Genomic DNA, 6,640 nt, shown 5'->3' on the forward strand with positions numbered 1-6,640 from the left:
TAACCCTTAAAAATACAGTTTTATGCATAATGACAATAAAATTATATTTAACATATAATTATGCATGTCACATAATCAAATAAGCAATTAAATTCAGTTAATTAGCCATTTTTCATATTTCCTATATTTGCATGCAGTTGGATTACGTCGTCTTAATTTTGGACCTTACAATTCCTCCTCCCCTTAAATAAAATTTCGTCCTCGAAATTCGCTTATCCTTAATAACCCAAAGTTTAGGTTTAATTCTAGTATCCCAAAAATCTACGCTTCCGCTGCGCTATTCTGATCAAAACTTAAGTTCTAAAATGTCATTACGTCTCTTTGATCCTAATTAAATTATAATAACCAATTTAACATTTCATGCAATTAAAAGCAATATAAAAATTTTAAATGACTAGGTTACCCGTAATAAGCGTAGTGTCTGCCTCCCTTTCAGCTTCTTCAGCATTCATAACATATGCTCTTCCAACAGTAAGTGCATTCTTCTTTGGGCAATCAGCAGCCTTACGCCCTTCCTCCTTGCATATGAAGCATCGAAAAGATCCCCACATGCACTTGCCAAAATGGAAGCGATTGCACTCCTGGCATGGTTTCCTCTCAACAGGTTTTGTTACTCTAGGTTGTTGTGGCTTTGGTGGTCATTGCTGCATGCAGTGAAATACTTTTACGTAAAATATACCATTTTCATGACATGCATAACATCAAAACATAAAAATTTTCATAAACATCTTCATATCATCTTCAACATATTCATATACATATTATCATCAACATATACGTATTCCTTTTTCCTTTCATTGAATTCAGATCGTTAATTGTGACTTTCGTGTTCATCTACGTCTTCTTCTAAGTGTTGGGCGATGGATCCATCTACATGTAACCACAGTACTGGGTGGCAGGGACATCAGCAACACTCTCACCGGTTAACTGAGCCCTAGCCTTACGTATTAACATATCATCGTATACATATTCGTATCCATGGAAACTGCTATTACTTAAATTATAATTCACCCAAATGTAGGTTGTCTGCAAGTAATATATTTCGTGAGTACGAGATCGATCCACAGAGAGGTTATTTTTAGTTTAAATTTATTAATTTATAAATTACCAAATTCAAGAATGAAGTTTACAAATTATAAATTTTGTCAAGGCTCAAGTATTTATTCTTGGTTTATGTAATATTGTTTAACTAAAAGTAAAACAAAGGAAACCACCATAAATAATGGTTCCAAGAAAAATTAAATAATTAAACACACATATAATATAATATAGTTTCCACTATAGAAAATACCGAATTAACCGATATTTTATATATGGTACCTATGATTATATATATAACTATATAAATAAATAATTGCATAAAGTAAATGTTAAATTAAATCATTATATTTCATTTAGAACAACCGGCAGAGCCACGCTATTGCCTAAATGAAATATAGGATTAATAAGTTAGTTGCGATAAAGTGAAAATTAGTTGCGGGAAAGTAAAAGTTAAATGAAAAAATAAAAGTTAGTTCGATAAAGTAAAAGTTAGTTGCAGTAAAGTAAAAGTTAGATGCGAAAAATAAAAGTTAGTTGCGATAAAGTAAATGTTAGATTGTTAGATGTTAGTATTAAATCATAATATTGCATTTGGAACAACCGTCAAAGCCACGCTATCGTCTAAATAAAATATATGATATAATTATATAAATATATATACATATATATATAATATAAAAATAATAATAATTGATGAAATATTTATTGTATCAAAATTAAACAACAAATCAAGATAACCACTTCAATGGTATCAAGCATTTGATGTAAATTGAAAACAACAAATAATTCATTTTATACCTACAATAAAAAGAAATTAGCTAAATGAAATGAAATAAAGAAAGAATATACAAAATATAAATAATCTTACTTCACCAAGAATTTATCCTCTTCACCTTGACATAATAGATTAGCTTGCCATGAGCTTACTTTTGATCAACACTAAAAGCATCACTCATAGTTAAGAAAATGAAAGAAAAAATATTGGAACTTAGAACTTTGATACACACTCAAACTATATTTCACAATGAGATAGAATAATTCTCAAGCTAGCACAATGCCTCTATTTATAGGCCAAATGAGAGAAAGGGACAAAAATTTTAATAATGCCATGTAGTTGTAATAGTAGTTTTTGTCTCCTCAAACTTCAATTTCATGGCCCTTCTTTCAATGCTATGTTCCACGACTTTAAGCACCGAATTTGACTTGGCTCAAAATAAAAAACATGTAGGGAATTGTCTGTAGATGAATTTGGCCACTTGGTTCACCTCATTTGGTTAAATATTGAATTATTTATTATTTTTTTACTATAAGCTGGTCATAGTAAAAGTAAATCTGTCCTCCTTTTGATATTTGCACAATTTGATCATCTTCATGAACTTTTTAGGCAATCATGTCTTCTGCAAAGTTGTAGATAATTTCTCAAGGATTCCAAACATATTTGAATCACCTCCATTTGAATTTTGTAGTTTGAGTTATCATTATTTTACCAACACGTAGAAAACCTGAAAATAAAACATATTTAGTAAGACACTTAAATATAAACAAACAATACAAAAATAACATAATTTTATAATTTTAATGAAACTTAAATTTTAAAATATAGGTTTTAACATATAATAAATTATTAATTTTAAGTTTCATCACACCCCACACTATCTTATTATTAGTCCCTTAATAAAATAAAATTTATCAGAAAATCACAACCTAGATTCTTTATTCCTTTTATATATTCAAATATACAAACATATTCATTTTAAAAACAAAACAATATACCGATTTATATATATACATATTTATTTTTTCGTTTAATATAATAATATATAATTAGATGTGTTTTTATTATTATTCTTATTTCACATAATATATAAAGTAACAATATATATATAATTTTTAAATTTCTAAATTTTTTATAATAATATAGTCAAAAAGATAATTCACACCACCCACCATAACATGTATAATATCAACAATATAATTGTAAAAGCATCAACTCCATATATTCTTTCAGGTCAAAATATTTAATGAATAGCTAGTTTTCACTCATGGAGTTGGAATGAATATTAACTCTCATTGAAAAAGGCTAAGTATTAAAACAGACAATTAAATAAACTAATATTGAAAATAAAATAGAAAAATTTACAAAGAATAAAATCCCCTTTCTTTTGTTTTTTTTTCTTTTTTATAAATAACGTGACTGCAAAATTTTACAATAATATAAAATTTTTTTATCCAAACATTCTACCATAAATATCTATATATATAAAAATATTATATAACGGATACATCCGGCTACCTTTGAAGCTAGCACAAACAAATCTTTTTGTTTGTTTGATTCTTTTTTTTAAGATCATATTGATAGTTGTTTTTGCAACACATTGATACTACATCAATCAATTCTAGAAAAAAAATAAATTACAATGAATAAAGTACTTTGCAGTCCGTTATTTATTTTTTTTTTCTTTTTTTTAATAATTATTATTTTAAGGGAGTTATATTCTTGTAATTAACCATTTTTCAATAATCAATAAAAGTTTATTAATTGTTTTCTCATTTCTCACCACTTACTCACAAAAGATGTGTTAGTATATATTATACTTTTACAAAAAAAAAAATTCTTTCAATTATACATGTTAACAACCATACAAACCATATATTTTAGCTATATTCTCATAAAAATTTTAGAAATTATGTTATTTGAAACACACACAATTATATATATAAATATATATAAATAAATAAACACATCTATTATACATTTTATATTAATTGATCAAAAAAATTATATATATATAAATTGGTACATATGGAAAACTAATTTTTTTTTTAGTTTGTAATTTGAATATAATGAATATTAAAATCTAGTGTATTGTGATTTTCCAATAATTATTAACTAATGCGTCTCAGGTGCATTTTACTGACACCTTACTCGACATTGAACTAAAAATTATTAATATTATTACTATATATAAGTATATATTTTTATTTTCATAAAAAAAACTAAGAGGAGAAGAAGAAGACATTATTCATACCTTAAAAAAAACATTAAAACATACTGTTGAATAACAAGTTTAGCATCACATGAATTTTCTTTTCTTACTCTTGGATGTTGGCCAATTAAGTTGAGATAAGAATGGATCTGGTTCATGACTAAATCCTTGCAGTAAATCAATAAGTTCACCTTCACTTGTAGCAGAAACTAACATCCTTTCGTGAAGTTAATGAGAGAAATCCATGTTCCACAACATCATCGAGAAACGATAACAGTTTATCATAATAATTGTTAACATTTAACAAACCAATTGGCTTATTGTGGATATTTAATTGTGCCAGCAAAGAGTATGAAATATTTTCTCCAAAGTACCGAAACCTCCTGGCAAAGCAATGAAAGCATCTGAATGTTCAATCATTTGAGTAATTCGTTCATACATGTTGTCCACTTTCATTTCTTCTCTTATTGTTGGTCCAGTAAGATTGGCTAAAGTAATCGGAATAATGCCTAAGACTTCACTTCCACCTGTATGCGCAGCTTTAGCAACTTTTCCCATGAGACCAACTTCACCACCACCATATACCAAATGAATCTTTTTTCAGCAAGTGTTATTCCAAGCTTTTCTGCTACTTCTTCATAAATTGAATCTTTTCCTGCACTAGATCCACAAAATACACAAATATTTTTGATTTTATTTACCGTGGAAGTTGACATGTGTAGATAGATATATGTTTTCTGTAATTGTTAGATCACATCATATGAATTTATAATGGTACCATGCCAAAAGTCAATATTTGAACAGGAAATTATTATTAATAAAAAATAAAAATGACATAAAATTAAAACACATATATATAGCGTAGTTGTTATTGTGGCTCACATCTTCCTCTGATTTTACGTTCAGTAACGGCTTCAACACCTTTTATGAGTCAAGGATATGCTTCCCATCCAATTTTCTTATAAATTAGCAAATAGGGTATTTTAATGTCAGATTTCCAAGACAAAATTGAGTATATATATATATATTACTTATCAAAATAGATATGTGTTACTACAGTAGGATCTTTGTAAGGCTGATTCCACCGTCCATATTGATATTCCTCCTGTTGAAATTGCCATCATAATTTAAGAAGTTCATTTTGCACGTACCCACTAGAATGCGTATCAAGAACCTCTAGAAAATTATCCAAAGGCTCTTTACTTAGACCATTCTTAATGAATAAAATTTTATCTTCTCTATTCATTGAAGTCATTCCAACATTTTTGCATTTCCCCTTACAAGTCCACCTTGCACATTTATGACATCCACCTATACGTTTAGCTCTTCGCTTTTTAACATATGTGCTTTTACCAAATTCTGGCATATGTCTTATTATTATTTCACTTGCTTCCCCAACCAATCGGACTTTTGCTTCAATTATCAAACGGACATCATTCGGTATGCCATAAGACATCATCAACCTTACTCGCTCACAACTAGCTTCATATATTTTTTTCAGCGCATTATCTGGTAAACAAGCAAAATATTTACGAAGATTCACAATACACACATCCATATTATTATTATTATATATATTTCAATTATTTTGGGAAGACTGAATAAACCGACTTAGACAGTCACGGAGTACCGTTATTCGCCACTTAACCGGGAAATGAACTAGAATATGCAAAAACAGAATATGAAAATATCAAACAACTATTATGGATCATATAAAAGCAAAAACTCAACATTAAGAATTTCATTTTCTATAAAAGGCTTAAGTCTTTGCCCATTAACTTTATACACATCATTATTTTTAGGATTTTCAATATCAACAGCATCATGAGGATAAACAAATTTAACAATAAATGGTCCTGACCATCTCGATCTTAATTTTCCTGGAAATAAATGCAAACGAGAATTATAAAGTAAAACTTTTTGTCCAATTTCAAATGACTTTCTCATAATATTTTTATCATGAAAGACTTTAATTTTATCTTTATAAATCTTTGAATTTTCATATGTATCATTTCTTAATTCTTCAAGTTCATTTAATTACAATTTTGTTAATTTAGATGCATCATCTAAATTAATATTAAATGTTTTAATTGCCCAATAAGCTTTATGTTCAAGTTCAACCGGTAAATGACAATGCTTACCAAAAACTAACCTATATGGTGACATCCCTAATGATGTTTTAAATGCAGTTCTATATGCCCATAATGCATCAGTTAATCTTAAAGACCAATCTTTTCGAGTTGGATTAACTGTTTTTTCTAAATTTTGTTTTATTTCTCTATTTACAAGTTCAACTTGAACGTTACTTTGAGGATGATATGGGGTAGATACTTTATGTGTAATGCCATATTTTCTTAACAAAAAAGAAAATGATTAATTTATAAAATGACTCCTCTCATCACTAATTACTGCTCTAGGTATTCCAAATCGGCTAAAAATATTTTCTTTTAAAAATTTTATAACAACTTTATGATCATTAGTTCTACATGCAATTGCTTCTATCCATTTTGAAACATAATCAACAGCGACTAAAATGTAGGTAAATCCAAAAGATAATGGAAATGGACCCATAAAATCTATCCCCCAACTATCAAATATTTCAATAATTATGA

This window comes from Primulina tabacum, chromosome 8 (genome assembly GCF_025594145.1).
Source record: "Primulina tabacum isolate GXHZ01 chromosome 8, ASM2559414v2, whole genome shotgun sequence".
In the NCBI taxonomy this organism is placed as follows: Eukaryota; Viridiplantae; Streptophyta; class Magnoliopsida; order Lamiales; family Gesneriaceae; genus Primulina; species Primulina tabacum.